Raw genomic sequence first — 20,417 nt, forward strand, 5'->3', positions numbered from 1 at the left:
TTTGTTCTTCCAGTCCCTGAGCATGGAATGTTTTTCCAATTCTTTCTGTCATCTTCAATTTCTTTCATCAGTATTTTATACTTTTCAGAATACAGATCTTTTAACTCTTTGGTTAGGTTTATTCCTAGGTAGCTTACAGTTTTCATGCAGTTGTAAATGGGATTAATTCCTTGATTTCTCATTTTGCTGTCTCATTATGGTATAGAGAAATGCAGCAGATTTCTGTATATTGATTTTCTATCCTACAACATTACTGAATTTATGTATCAGTTCTAGCAATTTGGGAGTTGTTTCTTTTAGTTTTTCTATATAGAGTACTATGTCATCTGTAAATAGTGAAAGCTTAAGTTCTTTGGTGATTTGGATGCCTTTATTTTTGTTGTCTGATTGCTAAAGTTAGGTCTTCCATTATTATGTTAAATGACAGTGGTAAAAGAGAGTGGTCCAGTTTCATTCTTCTGCATGTGGATGTCCAATTTTCCCAACGCCATTTATTGAAGACACTGTCTTTCTTCCAGTGGATAGTCTTTCCTCCTTTATCGAATATTAGTTGACCATAAAGTTCAGGGTCCACTTCTGGATTCTCTATTCTGTTCCATTGATCTATGTGTCTGTTTTTGTGCCAGTACCACACTGTCTTGATGACCACAGCTTTGTAGTACAACCTGAAATCTGGCATTGTGATGCCCCCAGCTATGGTTTTCTTTTTTAAAATTCCCCTGGCTATTCGGGGTCTTTTCTGATTCCACACAAATCTTAAAATAATTTGTTCTAACTCTCTGAAGAAAGTCCATGGTATTTTGATAGGGATTGCATTAAACGTGTCAATTGCCCTGGGTAACATTGACATTTTTACAATATTAATTCTGCCAATCCATGAGCATGGAATATTTTTCCATCTCTTTGTGTCTTCCTCAATTTCTTTCAGAAGTGTTCTATAGTTTTTAGGGTATAGATCCTTTACCTCTTTGGTTAGGTTTATTCCTAGGTATCTTCTGCTTTTGGGTGCAATTGTCAATGGGATTGACTCCTTAATTTCTCTTTCTTCAGTCTCATTGTTAGTGTATAGAAATGCCATTGATTTCTGGGCATTGATTTTGTATCCTGACACGCTGCCAAATTGCTGTATGAGTTCTAGCAATCTTGGGGTGGAGGCTTTTGGGTTTTCTATGTAGAGTATCATGTCATCGGCGAAGAGGGAGAGTTTGACTTCTTCTTTGCCAATTTGAATACCTTCAATGTCTTTTTGTTGTCTGATTGCTGAGGTGAGGACTTCCAGTACTATGTTGAATAGCAGTGGTGAGAGTGGACATCGCTGTCTTGTTCCTGATCTTAGGGGAAAGGCTCCCAGTGCTTCCCCATTGAGAATGATATTTGCTGTGGGCTTTTCGTAGATGGCTTTTAAGATGTCGAGGAAAGTTCCCTCTATCCCAACACTCTGAATAGTTTTGATCAAGAATGGATGCTGTATTTTGTCAAATGCTTTCTATGCATCTAATGAGAGGATCATATGGTTCTTGGTTTTTCTCTATAAAGAACTTATTAAACTCCACACCAAAGAAACAAACAATCCAATCATGAAATGGGCAAAAGACATGAAGAGAAATCTCACAGAGGAAGACATGGACATGGCCAACATGCACATGAGAAAATGCTCTGCATCACTTGCCATCAGGGAAATACAAATCAAAACCACAATGAGATACCACCTCACACCAGTGAGAATGGGGAAAATTAACAAGGCAGGAAACAACAAATGTTGGAGAGGATGTGGAGAAGAGGGAACCCTCTTACACTGTTGGTGGGAATGTGAACTGGTGCAGCCACTCTGGAAAACTGTGTGGAGGTTCCTCAAAGAGTTAAAAATAGACCTGCCCTACGGCCCAGCAATTGCACTGTTAGGGTTTACCCCAAAGATTCAGATGCAATGAAACGCAGGGACACCTGCACCCCGATGTTTCTAGTAGCAATGTCCACAATAGCCAAACTGTGGAAGGAGCCTCGGTGTCCATGAAAAGATGAATGGATAAAGAAGATGTGGTTTGGAGGAGGGGCAAGATGGCAGAGGAGTAGGGTCCCCAAATCACCTGTCCCCAACAAATTACCTAGAAAACCTTCAAATCATCCTGAAAATTACGAATCCAGCCTGAGATTTAAAGAGAGACCAGCTGGAACGCTACAGTGAGAAGAGTTCGCGCTTCTATCAAGGTAGGAAGACGGGGAAAAAGAAAGAAACAAAAGGCATCCGAGGGGGTGGGGCCCCGCGAAGAGCCGGCTGAGGCCGGGGCGAGTGTCCCCAGGACAGGAGAGCCCCGTCCCGGTGAAGCAGGAGCTGCACCAACCTTCGGGCAGAAAGGCGCAGAAAGGCGCCTACAGGGAGTTAGAGCAGGACCCAGGAGGGCGGGGATGCCCTCGGGCTCCCTGGGACACTAACAGGCACCTGCGTTGCGCGCAGGAGAGTGCGCCGAGCTCCCTAAGGGCTGCAGCGCTCGGCGGGACCCGGAGCAGCTCGGAGGGGCTTGGGCGGCGGCTCCGGCAGAGGAAGAAGCTCCGCGGAGGGGGCGGCGCGGCTCCGAGAGCAGCTCAGAGTGACTCGGCCGGCGGCTCCGGGGAGGGGGCTGCACAGCCGGGAGCGCAAATCCAACAGTGCAGGCTGGAGCACAGGGCACTGGGACACAGCCCAGGATCCGGCCTCCCCCGGGACAGGCAAAGGCCGGGAAGGCCCAGGACAGCGAGGACGACGCTCCTGCCTGGAGCTGAGCAGATTAGCGGCCCCGCCCCGGAGCCCCCAGGCCCTGCAGACGGAGAGCCCCGGAGTTACTGCGGGAGCTGACACCAGGGTCCCAGAGCTGCCCCCGCCACTGTGGCTTCCTCCCGGGGCCTCACGGGGTGAACACCCCCCACTGAGCCCTGCACCAGGCAGGGGCAGAGCAGCTCCCCCAAGCGCTAACACCTGAAAATCAGCACAGCAGGCCCCTCTCCCAGAAGACCAGCGAGACGGACCAGTTCCAGAGGAAGTCAAGGGACTTAAAGTATACAGAATCGGAAGATACTCCCCCGTGTTTTTTTTGTTTTTGTTTTTTTGTTTTGGTTTTGGTTTGTGTTTTTTTTTCTTTCTCCTTGATTTCTGATTGCTTCCCCCATCCCACCCCCCTTTTTTTCTCTCCTCTCTTTTTCTTTCTCTTTTCTCTGCTTCCCCCCCCCTTTTTTTCTTCTTTCTCTTTTTTCTTTTTCTCTTTTCTTTCCTTCTCTCTCTTTTTTCTCCTTTTCCCAATACAACTTGTTTTTGGCCACTCTGCACTGAGCAAAATGACTAGAAGAAAAACCTCACCTCAAAAAAAAAAAAAAAAGAATCAGAAACAGCCCTCTCTCCCACAGAGTTACAAAATCTGGATTACAACTCAGTGTCAGAAAGCCAATTCAGAAGCACTATTATACAGCTACTGGTGGGTCTAGAAAGAACCATAAAGGACTCAAGAGACTTCATGACTGCAGAATTTAGATCCAATCAGGCAGAAATTAAAAATCAATTAAATGAGATGCAATCCAAGCTAGAAGTCCTAACGACGAGGGTTAACGAGGTGGAAGAACGAGTGAGTGACATAGAAGACAAGTTGATGGCAAAGAGGGAAACTGAGGAAAAAAGAGACAAGCAATTAAAAGACCATGAGGATAGAATAAGGGAGATAAATGACAGCCTGAGGAAGAAAAACCTACGTTTAATTGGGGTTCCCGAGGGCGCCGAAAGGGACAGAGGGCCAGAATATGTATTTGAACAAATCCTAGCTGAAAACTTTCCTAATCTGGGAAGGGAAACAGGCATTTAGATCCAGGAAATAGAGAGATCCCCCCCTAAAATCAACAAAAACCGTTCAACACCTCGACATTTAATACTGAAGCTTGCAAATTCCAAAGACAAGGAGAAGATCCTTAAAGTAGCAAGAGAAAAAAAGTCCCTGACTTCTATGGGGAGGAATATTAGGGTAACAGCAGACCTCTCCACAGAGACCTGGCAGGCCAGAAAGGGCTGGCAGGATATATGCAGGGTCCTAAATGAGAAGAACATGCAACCACCAATACTTTATCCAGCAAGGCTCTCATTCAAAATGGAAGGAGAGATAAAGAGCTTCCAAGACAGGCAAGAACTGAAAGAATATGTGACCTCCAAACCAGCTCTGCAAGAAATTTTAAGGGGACTCTTAAAATTCCCCTTTAAGAAGAAGTTCAGTGGAACAATCCACAAAAACAAGGACTGAATAGATATGATGACACTAAACTCATATCTGCCAATAGTAACTCTGAACGTGAACGGGCTTAATGACCCCATCAAAAGGCGCAGGGTTTCAGACTGGATAAAAAAGCAGGACCCATCTATTTGCTGTCTACAAGAGACTCATTTTAGACAGAAGGACACCTACAACCTGAAAATAAAAGGTTGGAGAACCATTTACCATTCAAATGGTCCTCAAAAGAAAGCAGGGGTTGCCATCCTTATATCAGATAAATTAAAATTTACCCCGAAGACTATAGTGAGAGATGAAGAGGGACACTATCTCATACTCAGAGGATCTATCCAACAAGAGGACTTAACAATCCTCAATATATATGCCCCGAATGTGGGAGCTGCCAAATATTTAAACCAATTAATAACCAAACTCAAGAAACACTTAGATAATAATACACTTATACTTGGTGACTTCAATCTTGCTCTTTCTACCCTTGATAGGTCTTCTAAGCACAACATCTCCAAAGAAACGAGAGCTTTAAATGATACACTGGACCCGATGGATTTCACAGATATTTACAGAACTTTACATCCAAACTCAACTGAATACACATTCTTCTCAAGTGCACATGGAACTTTCTCCAGAATAGACCACATACAGGGTCACAAATCGGGTCTGAACCGATACCAAAAGATCGGGATAGTTCCCTGTATATTCTCAGACCATAATGCCTTGAGATTAGAACTTAATCACAACAAGAAGTTTGGAAGGACCACAAACACGTGGAGGTTAAGGACCATCCTGCTATAAGATGAAAAGGTCAACCAGGAAATTAAGGAAGAATTAAAAAGATTCATGGAAACTAATGAGAATGAAGATACAACCGTTCAAAATCTTTGGGATGCAGCAAAAGCAGTCCTGAGGGGGAAATACATCGCAATACAAGCATCCATTCAAAAACTGGAAAGAACTCAAATTCAAAAGCTCACCTTACACATAAAGGAACTAGAGAAAAAGCAACAAATGGACCCCACCCCAAGCAGAAAAAGACAGTTAATTAAAATTTGAGCAGAACTAAATGAAATGGAGACCAAAAGAACTGTGGAACAGATCAACAGAACCAGGAGTTGGTTTTTTGAAAGAATTAATAAGATAGATAAACCATTAGCCAACCTTATTAAAAAGAAGAGAGAGAAGACTCAAATTAATAAAATCATGAATGAGAAAGGAGAGATCACTACCAACACCAAGGAAATACAAACGATTTTAAAAACATATTATGAACAGCTGTACGCCAATAAATTAGAAAATCTAGAAGAAATGGACGCATTCCTTGAAAGCCACAAACTACAAAAACTGGAGCAGGAAGAACCAGAAAACCTGAACAGGCCAATAACCAGGGAGGAAATTGAAGCAGTCATCAAAAACCTCCCAAGACACAAGAGTCCAGGGCCAGATGGCTTCCCAGGGGAATTCTATCAAACGTTTAAAGAAGAAATCATACCTATTCTACTAAAGCTGTTTGGAAAGATAGAAAGAGATGGAGTACTTCCAAATTCGTTCTATGAGGCCAGCATCACCTTAATTCCGAAACCAGACAAAGACCCCACCAAAAAGGAGAATTACAGACCAATATCCCTGATGAACATGGATGCAAAAATTCTCAACAAGATACTAGCCAATAGGATCCAACAACACATTAAGAAAATTATTCACCATGACCAATTAGTATTTATCCCCGGGACACAAGGCTGGTTCAACACTCGTAAAACCATCAATGTGAATCATCATATCAGCAAGAGAAAAACCAAGAACCATATGATTCTCTCATTAGATGCAGAGAAAGCATTTGACAAAATACAGCATCCATTCCTGATCAAAAGTATTCAGTGTTGGGATACAGGGAACTTTCCTCGACATCTTAAAAGCCATTTACGAAAAGCCCACAGCAAATATCATTCTCAATGGGGAAGCACTGGGAGCCTTTCCCCTAAGATCAGGAACAAGACAGCGATGTCCACTCTCACCACTGCTATTCAACATAGTACTGGAAGTCCTCACCTCAGCAATCAGACAACAAAAAGACATTGAAGGCATTCAAATTGGCAAAGAAGAAGTCAAACTCTCCCTCTTCGCCGATGACATGATACTCTACATAGAAAACCCAAAAGCCTCCACCCCAAGATTGCTAGACTCATACAGCAATTTGGCAGCGTGGCAGGATACAAAATCAATGCCCAGAAATCAATGGCATTTCTATACACTAACAATGAGACTGAAGAAAGAGAAAATAAGGAGTCAATCCCATTTACAATTGCACCCAAAAGCAGAAGATACCTAGGAATAAACCTAACCAAAGAGGTAAAGGATCTATACCCTAAAAACTATAGAACACTTCTGAAAGAAATTGAGGAAGACACAAAGAGATGGAAAAATATTCCATGCTCATGGATTGGCAGAATTAATATTGTAAAAATGTCCATGTTACCCAGGGCAATTTACACGTTTAATGCAATCCCTATCAAAATACCATGGACTTTCTTCAGAGAGTTAGAACAAATTATTTTAAGATTTGTGTGGAATCAGAAAAGACCCCGAATAGCCAGGGGAATTTTAAAAAAGAAAACCATAGCTGGGGGCATCACAATGCCAGATTTCAGGTTGTACTACAAAGCTGTGGTCATCAAGACAGTGTGGTACTGCCCCAAAAACAGACACATAGATCAATGGAACAGAATAGAGAACCCAGAAGTGGACCCTGAAATGTATGGTCAACTAATATTCGATAAAGGAGGAAAGACTATCCACTGGAAGAAAGACAGTGTCTTCAATAAATGGTGTTGGGAAAATTGGACATCCACATGCAGAAGAATGAAACTGGACCACTCTCTTTCACCATACACAAAGATAAACTCAAAATGGATGAGAGATCTAAATGTGAGACAAGAGTCCATCAAAATCATAGAAGAGAACACAGGCAACACACTTTTTGAACTTGGCTACAGTCACCCTGCAAGATATATCGACAAAGGCAAAAGAAACAAAAGCAAAAATGAACTATTGGGACTTCATCAAGATAAGAAGCTTTTGCACAGCAACGGATACAGTCAACAAAACTAAAAGACAACCTATAGAATGGGAGAAGATATTTGCAAATGATGTATCAGATAAAGGGCTAGTTTCCAAAATCTATAAAGAACTTATTAAACTGAACACCAAAGAAATAAACAACCCAATCATGAAATGGGCAAAAGACATGAAGAGAAATCTCACAGAGGAAGATATGGACATGGCCAACATGCACATGAGAAAATGCTCTGCATCACTTGCCTTCAGAGAAATACAAATGAAAACCACAATGAGATACCACCTCACACCAGTGACAATGGGGAACATTAACAAGGCAGGAAACCACAAATGTTGGAGAGGATGCGGAGAAAAGGCAACCCTCTTCCACTGTTGGTGGGAATGGGAACTGGTGCAGCCACTCTGGAAAACTGTGTGGAGGTTTCTCAAAGAGTTAAAAATAGACCTGCCCTACGACCCAGCAATTGCACTGTTGGGGATTTACCCCAAAGATTCAGATGCAATGAAACGCCGGGACACCTGCACCCTGATGTTTCTAGCAGCAATGTCCACAATAGCCAAACTGTGGAAGGAGCCTCGGTGTCCATCGAAAGATGAATAGATAAAGAAGATGTGGTTTATGTATACAATGGAATATTACTCAGCAATTAGAAACGACAAATACCCACCATTTGCTTCAACGTGGATGGAACTGGAGGGTATTATGCTGAGTGAAATAAGTCAATTGGAGAAGGACAAACAGTGTTTGTTCTCATTCATTTGGGGAATTTAAAAAATAGTGAAAGGGAATATAAAGGAAGGGAAAAGAAATGTTGGGAAATATCAGGAAGGGAGACAGAACATAAAGACTCCTTACTCTGGGAAACAAACTAGGGGTGGTGGAAGGGGAGGAGGGCGGGGTGTGGAGGGGAATGGGTGACGGGCACTGAGGGGGACACTTGACGGGATGAGCACTGGGTGTTTCTCTGTATGTTGTTAAATTGAACACCAATAAAAATTAATTTTAAAAAAATAAAAAAAGAAGATGTGGTTCATGTATACAGTGGAATATTACTCAGCAATTAGAAACGACAAATACCCACCATTTGCTTCAAGGCTGATGGAACTGTAGGGTATTATGCTGAGTGAAGTAAGTCAATTGGAGAAGGACAAACATTATATGTTCTCATTCATTTGGGGAATATAAATAATAGTGAAAGGGAATATAAAGGAAGGGAGAAGAAATGTGTGGGAAATATCAGGAAGGGAGACAGAACATAAAGACTCCTAACTCTGGGAAACGAACTAGGGGTGGTGGAAGGGGAGGAGGGCGAAGGGTGGGGGGCAATGGGTGACGGGCACTGAGGGGGACACTTGACGCGATGAGCACTGGGTGTTATTCTGTATGTTGGTAAATTGAACACCAATAAAAATTAATTTATTAAAAAAATTTAAAAAATAAAAAAAATAAATGACAGTGGTAAAAGAGGACATCCTTGACATGTTCCTGACCATAGATGAAATATTCTAAGTTTTTCCTCATTCAGGATGATAATAACTGTGAGATTTTTGTATATGGCCTTTATTATGTTGAGGTATGTTCCATCTATCCCTACTTCTTTGAGGAATGGATATTGTACTTTATCAAATCCTTTTTCTGCATGTATTGAGAGGATCATATGGTTCTTATCTTTTCTTTGATTAATGTGGTGTATCACGTTGATTAATTTGAGAATATTAAGCCACACTTGTGACCCAGAAATAAATCCCGCTTGATTGTGGTGAATAACTCTTTTATTTTAAACATTTTTTAAAGATTTTATTTGTTTATTCATGAGAGACAGAGAGAGAGAGAGACAGAGACAGAGACAGAGACAGAGATACAGATATAGGGAGAAGCAGGCTCCATGCAGGGAGCCCGATGTGGGACTTGATCTCGGGACTCCAGGTTCATGTCTGGGACCAATTGCAGGTACTAAACCACTGAGCCACCGAAGGATTCCCTGAATGACGCTATTGTTGAATTTGATTTGCTAGTATTTTGTTAAGAATTTTGCAACCAAAAAAGAAAAGAATTTTTCATCCATGTTCATTATGGATAATGGCCTGTCTTTGTGTGTGTGTGTGGGGGGGGGGAGGGGGACTTTGCCTGGTTTTGGAATCAGGATAATTCTGACCTGATGGAATGAGTTTGGAAGTTTACCTTTCTTTTTCTTTCTTTCTTTCTTTCTTTCTTTCTTTCTTTCTTTCTTTCTTTCTTTCTTTTTTCTTTCTTTCTTTCTTTCTTTCTTTCTTTCTTTCTTTCTTTCTTTCTTTCTTTCTTTCTTTCTTTCTTCTTCCTTCCTTCCTTCCTTCCTTCCTTCCTTCCTTCCTTCCTTTCTTTCTTTCTTTCTTCTTCTTTCTTTCTTTCTTTCTTTCTTTCTTTCTTTCTTTCTTCTTTCTTTCTTCTTTCTTTCTCTTTCTTCTTCTTTCTTTCAAGACATTGCAAGGAATAGATACTAAGTCTTCTTTAAATGTTTGGTAGAATTCCCCTGTGAAGCGATCTGGCCCCGGATTTTTTTTTTAATTTTTTTAAGATGTTCTTTTTTTAAAATTTATTTATTAGAGAGAGAGAGAGAGAGAGAGAGAGAGGCAGAGACACAGGCAGAGGGAGAAGCAGGCTCCGTGCAGGGAGCCCAATGTGGGACTCGATCCCAGGTCTCCAGGATCATGCCCTGGACTGAAGGCAGTGGTAAACCACTAAGCCACCCGGGCTGCCCTGGCCCCGGATTTTTATTTGTTGGGAGATTTGTGATTAATGATTCAATTTCTTTGCTGGTTATCAGTCTGTTCAAGTTTTCTTTTTCTTTTTGTTTCAATTTCGGTAGTTTATATATTTTTGGGAATTTATCCATTTCTTCCATAATGTCCAATTTCATGGCATATATATTTTTCATATTCTCTTAAATTGTTTTATTTCTCCTCTCTCATTTGTGAATTTATTTATTTGAGGTCTTTCCCTTTCTTTTTGATACGTCTGACTAGCAGTTCATCAATTTTTTATTTTTTTCACAAACCCAGCTCCTGGTTCCATTGACCTTTTCCACTGTTTTTTAGTTTCTATATCATTTATTTGTATTCTAATCTTTATTATTTCCCTTCTTCTGCTGACTTTAGGTTTCATTTGTTGCTTTTTTTTCTAGGTCTTTTTGGTATAACGTCAGATTTATTATTTGAGTTTTTTCTTGTTTCTTAAGATAGACCTATATTGCCTATATATTTCCCTTTTCAACCCACTTTTGCTGCATCTCAAAGGTTTTGGACCATTATGTTTTCATGTTCATTTGTTTCCATGTATTTTTTATTGCTTCTCTAATTTCTTGCTTGACCCATTCATTTCTTAATAGAATGTTCTTTACCCTCCATGTGTTTCTGCTGTTTACAATTTTTTTCTTGTGGTTGACTTGAAGTTTCATAGCATTGTGTTCAGAAAAGATGAATTGTATGTTCTCAGCTTTTTTGTACTTGTTGAGAACTGACTTGTGACCTATGATGTATATTCTGGAGAATGTCCCATGTGCACTTGAAAAGAATGTGTATTCTGCTGCTTCAGGATGAAATATTCTGAATATATATTAAGTCTATCTGGTCCAGGGTGCCATTCAAAGCCATTGTTTCCTTTTTATTTTCTGTTTTGATGTTGGGTCTATTGGTATAAGTGGGGTGATAAAGTACCCTACTAATATTGTATTATAATCAGTGAGTTCTTTTGTAAGTGTTATTGTTTTATAGAATTTGTTGCTCCCAATTTGGGGGCATAAATATTTATGATTGTTAGATCTTCTTGACAGATAATTTCTTTTACTATGTCAGTGCCCTTCTTCATCTCCCCTTATAATCGTTGGTATAAAGTCTAGTTTGTCTGATATAAGGATGGTTACGCCTGCTTTCTTTTGACATATATTTGCATGATAAATGTTTATCCATTCCCTCACTATCAATCTGTAGATGTTTTAAGTTCTAAAATGATTCTCTTGTAGGCAGCATATGGGTTTTTTTTTTTAAACATTCTGACACCTTATGTCTTTTGATTGGATCCTTTAGCCCATTTACATTCACATTAATTATTGATAGATAAGTATTTATTGCCATTTAATTACTTGTTTCTGGAGATTTTTTCTGATCCTTTGTAATCTTCGTTGCTTTTGATCTTTTTTTCCCCCAAAGAGGCACCTTTAATGTTTCTTGCAGGACTTACTTAGTAGTCATGAACTCCTTTAGGGTTGTTTTTAAAGATTTTATTAATTTATTCATGAGAGACACATAGAGAGGCAAGACATAGGCAGTGGGAAAAGAGGCTCCCTGCAGGGAGCCCAATGTGTGTCTCAATCCCAGGATCCCAGGATCATGCCCTGAGCCAAAGGCAGATCCTCAACCACTGAGTCACCAAGGCATCCTGAACTCCTTTTTTTGTCTGGAAATCTCCTTTACTGTCTTCTGAGTAATAGTCTTTCTGGGTAGAGTACTCTTAACTGCACATTTTTCTCATTCAGCATGTTGAATATATAATGTCACCTTATTCTGGCATGCCACGTTTCTGTGGAGAAATCTGCTGTTAACCTTTTTGTTCTTCCCTTGTAAGTTAGGGACCTTTTGTCCTGATGCATTTAGGATTTTTTTCTCTATCAATAAATTTTCCAAATTTAACTACAATGTATCATGATGCTGGTCTCCTTTTGTTGATTTTGTTGGTAGTTCTCTGTGTGTTGTGGAGTTGTATATCTGTTACCTTCCCCAGATTAGGGAAGTTTTCAGCTACAATTTCCTCAAATAAAACTTATACCCTCTTTCTCTCTCTTTTTTTCCTGGGACATCTATTATACCAATGTTATTATGTTTGATGGAGTCACTGATTTCCCGACTCTACTCTTCAAAATTTTGCCTTCTCCTTTTTGTTCAGCTTCATTTTTCCCTATAATTCTATCTTTTACGTCACTTATTCTTTCCTCTGATTCTTCCATCCTTGTGTTCATTATACCCAATTGGTTTCAAATATCAGTTATAGCATTTTAAAATTTTTGGCCTGACTGTATTTTTATTTTATTTTATTTTATTTTATTTTTAAAATTTATTTTTTATTGGTGTTCAATTTGCCAACATATAGAATAACACCCAGTGCTCATCCCATCAAGCGCCCACCTCAGTGCCCGGCACCCAGTCACCCCACCCCCCCTTCCACCTCCCGTTCCATCACCCCTAGTTCGTTTCTCAGAGTTAGGAGTCTCTCATGTTCTGTCTCCCTTTCTGATATTTCCCACTCATTTTTTTCTCCTTTCCCCTTTATTCCCTGATGTGGAGAAAGGGGAACCCTCTTGCACTGTTGGTGGGAATGTGAACTGGTGCAGCCACTCTGGAAAACTGTGTGGAGGTTCCTCAAAGAGTTAAAAATAGATCTGCCCTACGACCCAGCAATTGCACTGCTGGGGATTTACTCCAAAGATACAGATGCAGTGAAATGCCAGGACACCTGCACCCCGATGTTTATAGGAGCAATGTCCACAATAGCCAAACTGTGGAGTGAGCCTCGGTGTCCATCGAAAGATGAATGGATAAAGAAGATGTGGTTTATGTATACAATGGAATATTACTCAGCCATTAGAAATGACACCGCCATTTGCTTCAACGTGGATGGAACTGGAGGGTATTATGCTGATTGTATTTTCAGCTATTTTTCTCTGTGGCAAGGGTCCCCCTGATGTCTTCCATTCTTTTCTCAAGCCCACGTAGCTTCATATGATAATTGCTTTAAATTCTTCCATCAAGCATACTGCTTATACCTGTTTCAATTGGATCTCTGACCATGAACTTTTCTTGTTAGTTCTTTTGGGATGAATTCCTCCATATTCATATTTTTTGTAAGTCTCTGCCTTCTTATGTGTGTTATAAAAGTATCTTACATTTCCTGCTCTTGGTGGCATTATGAAAAAAAGGTCATAAAATGTCCAGGGCCTATCACTTTAGGAATTACCTCTGATGTGTGCTGTGTGTGCTCTGCTGCTATATTTTGTCTGCTCTATCCCTCACTTCAATTGTCTGCAGAGGCTCTCCTTGTCTGCAGTGAGGATTGTTTGGACCTTGGCCAGAGTGTATCTAGTTTTAATTAGATGTGCTCTGATCTGCTCATCTAAAGAGACCTGATGATATTTCCACTAGAACTGATGCTTTGCAGAACTCTATGATCAGTAGAACATAGTGCATGTGGGGGGTTTGTGTTGGTCTTCTGGGGCAGGAGCCCCCTGTACTGGTCCTAAGGTACACTTGCATGAGAAAAGCAGTACCAGTATAGATAGGGGGCATGGCTTGTTGTAAACAAGTTAGTCAATTTTGGTGCCATTCTGTTTACTGAATTGGGTTTATGCTGAGGGGTGGGAGAGGGATGTAGTGCCAGTCTGCTCCTTTTTCCCCAGGAAAGGGAGTCTACGCTTGCTGCTCTCAGGGAAGCACTTTCAGAGGAGCAAATAATTTCTCCTTGTGTGTCACTTGCATTTTTCAGATTGCTGATTATTCATTGTCTCTGGGTCACTTGACTCTCTGGATCAGTGCACACACCTTGGGTTCTACCCTAGTCAGGCCTTGCCAACTTTTAAAATTCCAAACTTCAGGGATATTTGCGTGGCTCAGTCACTTAAGTGTTTGCTTTCAGCTCAGGTCATGATCCCACTATCCTGGGATAGAGCCCTGCATAAGTCTCCCTGCTCAGAGGAAGACTGCTTCTCCATCTGCCCTTCCTCCTCTTCATGTTTTCTTTTCTCTTTCTTTCTTTCTTTCTTTCTTTCTTTCTTCTTTCTTTCTTCTTTCTTTCTTTCTTTCTTTCTTTCTTTCTTTCTTCTTCTTCTTCTTTCTTTCTTTCTTTCTTCTTTCTTTCTTTCTTCTTTTTCTTTCTTTCTTTCTTTCTTTCTTTCTTTCTTTCTTTCTCTCTCTTTCTTCTTTCTTTCTTTCTTTCTTTCTTTCTTTCTTTCTTTCTTTCTTTCTTCTTCTTCTCTCTCTGCTCTCTCTCTCTCTCTCTCAATAAATAAAATATTTGAAAGAAGTTCCAAACTTCAGGAACTTGGTGGGGCTGGGACCTACCCTGGTCCTCTGGGAATGTATTTCTCTGAGTTGGGACTGATTAACATTTGACCCTGAAGGGCAGTCCTGCCAGAGATTGGGATTGAAATTGGGAGAGAGCAAGCTAAACAGCCAGTGTCTGGATTAGCCACTTTTAGCAGGCATCTGTGTGCCAACACTGAGGGGTGGCAAAAATAATCATGCCTGCCAGTTCTTTTGTCCCTAGAGAGGAAAAGCCATCTTTCACAAATGTGCTCACAGATGTACAAACCAACTCTCCCCATGCTCTTTAGGGGATCCTCAGATCACACAGTCTGCCCTGGGATTGCTTGCCTACCAATGTTCTAAGAGTAGGGCAGCAGCCTCAAGGGTCTATCTCAGCCAAGTCTGAACCTCTGAAAGTTCAGTCTTTGAGTCATGCTCATTGCAAAAAATCAGGAAATTAAACCCCTCTCATTTTCCTAGCCAATGCTTTGGGGAAGCATAATGAAGTCCTAATAGTTCTTTTTGCTTTTGTTTCCCTTGCCTTTGGAGATATATCTAGAAAGAAGTTACTGCAGCTCAAGTCGAAGAGGTTGCTATGTTCTCCTCTAAGATTTGGATGGATTCCTGTCTCACATTTAGGTCTCTCTTCCAATTTGGAGTTTATCTTTCTGTGTTGTGTAAGAGAATGGTCCAGTTTCATTCTTCTGCATGTGGCTGTCAAATTTTACCAGCACCATTTGTTGAAGAGTATGTCCTTTTTCCATTGACTATTCTTTCCTGCTTTGTGGAGGATTAGTTGACCATAGAGTTGACAGTCTATTTCTGAGTTCTCTATTTTGTCCCATTGACCTATGTACCTGTTTTTGTGCCAGTGCCACACTGCATTGATGATCACACCTTTGTAATATAGCCTGAAGTCAGGCATTGTGCTGCTCTCTGCTTTGGTTTTCTTCTTCAACATTTGTCTGCCTATTTCCAGTCTTTTCTGGTTCCATCCAAATTTTAGGATTATTTCTTTCAGCTCTGTGAAAAATGTCCACGGTATTTCAAAAAGGTTTACATTGAATGTGAAGATTGCTCTGGGTAGCAGAGATATTTTAACAATTTTTATTCTTCCAATCCATGACCATGGAACATTTTTCCACTTCTTTTTGTCTTCCTCAATTTCTTTCAGAAGTCTTTTTTAGTTTTTAGAGTACAAATCCTTTACCTCTTCATTAGGTTATTCCTAGGTATGTTATGGTTTTTGGTGCAACTATAAATGGGATCAATCCCTTAATTTCTCTTTCGTCTGACTCATTGTTAGTGTATAGAAATGCAACTGATTTCCATACAATGACTTTATACCCTGCCATGTTGGTGATTTCCTGTATGAGATCTAGAAATTTTGGGGTGGAGTCTTTGGGTATTTCCACATAAAGTATGTCATCTGTGAAGAGTGAGAATTTGACTTCTCCTTTGCCAATTTAAATGCCTTTGATTTTTGTTGTTGTTTTGTTGTTGTTATCTGATTCCTGTGGCTAAGACTTCTTGTACTATGTTGAACAACAGTGGTGAGAGTGGACATCCATGTCATGTTCCTGACCTTAGGGGGAAAGCTCTCAGTTTTTCTCCATTGATAATAATATTCACTGTGGGCTTTTCTTAGATGGTTTTGTGATATAGAGCTATGTCCCTTCTATCCCTACACTTTGGAGAGCTTTAATCAAGAAAGGATGATGTATTTTGTCCAGTGGTTTTTCTTTAATTGAGAGGATCATATGGTTCTTGTCCTTTCTCTTATTAATGTGATATACCATGTTGATTGTTTTGAAAATGTTGAACCACCCTTGTAACCAAAGAAACCCCACTTGGTCATGGTGAAAAATTTTAATGCACTGTTGGATCCTATTGGCTAGTGTCCTGGTGAGAATTTTGACATCCATCTTCATCAGGGAGATTGGACTGTAATTCTCCTTTTTAAAAAAGATTTTATTTATTTATTCATTCATGAGAGACGAGAGAGAGAGAGAGAGAGAGAGAGAGAGAGAGAGAGAGAGAGAGAAGGCAGAGACACAGGCAGAGGGAGAAGCAGGCTCCTCCATGCAGGGAGCCTGACATGGGACTCAATCCTGAGTCTCCAGGGTCGGGCCCTGGGCTGAAGGCAGCGCTAAACTGCTGAGCCACCAGAGCTGCCTGTAATTCTCCTTTTTGATGGGGTCTTTGTCTGGTTTTGGGATTAAGGTAATGCTGGCCATATAGAATGAGTTTGGAAGTTTCCTTCCATTTCTATCTTTTGAAACAGTTTCGGAAGTACAGGTATTATTGCTCTTTTAAATGTTTGGTAGAATTCCCATGGGAAGTCATCTAGACTTGGACTATTGTTTCTTGGGAGGTTTTTGATTCTTTCTTCAATTTCCTTTATGGTTAAGGGTTTGTTGAGTTTCTATTTCTTCTTTATTCAGTTTTGATAGTTTATAAGTTTCCAGGAATGCACCCATTTCTTCCAGATTGCTTAATTAGTTGGCATATAGTTGCCCATAATATATCTTAAATTTATTTAGATTTCTTTGGTGTTGGTCATGATCACTCCCCTTCCATTCATGATTTTATTAATTCGGGTCATTTCCCTTTTCTTTGTGATAGGGCTGGCTAGGGGTTTATCTATCTTATTAATTCTTTCAAAGAAACAGCTTATAGTTTCATCGATCTATTTTACTATTCTTCTGGTTTCTATTTCAGTGATTTCTGCTCGGATCTTTATTATTTTTCTTCTCCTGTTTGGTTTAGGCTTTATTTACCTTTCTTCAGCTCCTTTAGATGTAACATTAGCTTGCATATTTGAGACTTTTCTAATTTTTTGAGAGGCTTGTACTGCTATATTTTTCCCTCTAAGGACTGCCTTTGCTGTATTCCAAAGGCTTCAAACTGTTATGCTTACATTTTCTTTAGTTTCCATGAATCTTTTAATCTTTTTAATTCTTTAATTTGCTGACTGACCCATTCAGTCTTTATAGGAATTCTTTAACCTCCAAGTGTTTGAATTCCTCCCAAATTTCTTCCTGTGATTGAGTTCAAGTTTCACAGCATTTAGTGGTACTTCACATTTTTAAAAATTTCATTTCCAGGTTGTTTTTTTTTTTTTATCCAATACAGTTAAGTGGTAATTAGAAGAAAAATCTGAGAAAATTTTGAAAGTTATAAGTTCACAAATCAAATTATATCTCAGGCAAGTAATACAAAACCACCAACACAAGATAAAGATTAAGAAGGAGATAAAATGATGACCCTTGATTATTATGCAAGATATTCAACCCTTCAAGATAAATAGAGCTTAGGCAGGGAACACATTGAATTTTTCTTCACCATGTCCTAACTTTGTCCAATACCCATCTTATATTTTTATGTGAATTGAAAATATTTTTAGAACATTTTCATTAATTATGGGAAAGTGTACATTTTTGTCTTTGGCATCTAGTTTAAAAAGAGAGGCCTCCATAGAAACAAATTGTTAAAATATTTCTCCTTCAGCCCAAGGACAATATATTTTTCATTGTTAACTCAGTTGTTCTCAGAGAACAAGAAAGGAATTAAAATTATTTCTCTACCCCTAAATATGTATATGGATTTAGCAGCAGTGAGCATAAACACTGGCTAGAATGTCTTTGCTGTTGTGGGAACCATCAGCAACAGTTTACTATCTTTTACTTTCCTTTCACCTTCCCTGTCTAACCCATTCCATTCTTTGGAATAAATGCATAGTATGGAAATTTTAGCAATATTAATTCTTCCAATCAGTTAGCATGAATTATCTTTCCATTTACTTGTGTCTTTTTCGACTTATTTCCCCAATGTCTTATAAATTACAGATGATTTACCTTCCTGGTTACATTTATTCATAAGTATTGTTTTTCTTTTTGATGCAATTATAAATGGAATTGTTTTTTTTTTTTATTAATTTTTATTGGTGTTCAATTTACCAACATACAGAAAAACACCCAGTGCTCATCCCGTCAATGGAATTGTTTTCTAAATTTCTTTTTCTGACTGTTATTAGTGTATATAAATGAAACAAATTTTTGTATACAATAATTTTTTATCTGGCAACTTTACTGAATTGCTTATTAGTTCTAATAGGGTTTTTGTGGTGGCATCTTAAGGGTTTTCTATAAATATCTTCTATAAATAGTGAAAAGTTTACATCTTCCTTTCCAATTCCAATGATTTTTATTTATTATATTTTTTGTCTAATTTCTCTGGCTAGAATCTCCCAATATTATATTGAATAAAAGTGGTGAGAGTTTCCTTTCCTTCTCCCAAATCTTAGAGGAAAATCTTTCAGCTACTCGCCATTCAGGATAATCTTAGCTGTGGGCTTGTCATATATAGCCTTTAATGTGTTAAGTTACATTTTCTCTATACCCAATTTATTCATTTTTTATCAAATGGATGTTGAATTTTGTGAAATGCTTTTACTACATCTATTGAAATTATATGCTTTTTATTATTCATGTTGTTACCATGGTGCATCACTTTGATTGATTTGTAGATGTTGAATCATCTTTGCAACCCTAGGATAAATCACATTTGATCATCATGCATGGATTTTTTAATATATTGTTGAATTCACTTTGTTAATATTTTGTTGAGAATTTCTACATCTATTTTTCATCAGGGATACTGACTTGTAGTTGGTTTTTTTTTTTTTTTTTGTGGCTTTGTTTCCTGATTTTGGTGTTATGGTAATGCTGCTTTCATGAAATGAATTTAAAAATGTTTCCTACTCTTCTATTTATTGGAAGAACTGAGAAGGATTAGATCAATTCTTGTTTGAATGTTTAGTTGAATTCTCAGAGAAGCTATCTGATCACGGACTTTTGTTTGTTGGGATTTTTTGTTACTGGTTCAATCTCCTTACTAGTTACTGATCTGTTCAAATTCTCTATTTCGTTCTTTAAAAGATTTATTTATTTGAGAGAGAGAGAGAGAACCCGTGGGAAGGGCAGAGGGAGAGGGATAGAAAATCTCAAGGAGACTACACAGAGTGTGAAGTCCAATGTGGGGTTGATGTCACAACCCTGAGATCACAACATGAGACAAAACCAAGAGTTGGATACTCAACCAACTGTATCACTCAGGTGCTACCAGATTTTCTATTTCTTCATGAGTCACTTTTGGTAGATTGTACATTTCTAGGAACTTAACCATTTCTTTTAGTTTCTCCAATTTATTGGCATACAATCATTCACAGTATTTTCTTATGATCCTTTATATTCTAAGGTATCAGTTATAACATCCCCTCTCTACTTTCTGATTTTGAGTCAGATCTTTTTTCCTTGGTGAGTCTAGTTAAATGTTTCTCAATTTTGATTATATTTTGAAAAATCAATTCTCTGTTTTATTGTTTTTTTTTCTATTGTCTATTTAGTTTTTATTTCCACTGGTTTTTTTTCTATTGTATTTTCATCTATTTCTACTGTTCTTTCTTCTTTCTTTCTTTTCTTTCTTTCTTTCTTTCTTTCTTTCTTTCTTTCTTTCTTTCTTTCTTTCTTTTTCTTTCTCTCATTCATTCATTCTTCTATTAACTTTGGGCTTTATTTGTTCTTCATCCAATTCTAGTAAGAGTAAAGTTAGTTGTTTATTTTAGATTTTTTTCTTCATGTAGGCATTTATTGCTATGAATTTCCCTCAGAACGTTTTAGAACTGCTACTACCACATCCTATAAGTTTTGGTATGCTCTATTTCCATTTTCCTTTGTCAGGTATTTTTTATTTCACTTTTGATTTCTCCTTTGAACCGTCAGTTACACAGTAACATATTGCTTAATCTCCACATATTGTATGGTTTTCTAGGTTTTTTTTTCTGGTAATTGACCTATAGTTTAATGACCTTATGGTTGGGGAAAATGTTTAATATAATTTCAATCTTTTTAAAATTATAAAGCCTTTATTGTGTCCAATATATGATTTATCCTGGAGAAGTTCCATGAGAACTTAAGAATATTTATTCTATTGCTTTGGGATGGAGTGTTTTATATATATCCAAGTCTGTCTGGTATAACGTGTAGTTTAAAG

This window comes from Vulpes vulpes, chromosome X (assembly GCF_048418805.1).
Source record: "Vulpes vulpes isolate BD-2025 chromosome X, VulVul3, whole genome shotgun sequence".
NCBI classification, from domain to species: Eukaryota; Metazoa; Chordata; class Mammalia; order Carnivora; family Canidae; genus Vulpes; species Vulpes vulpes.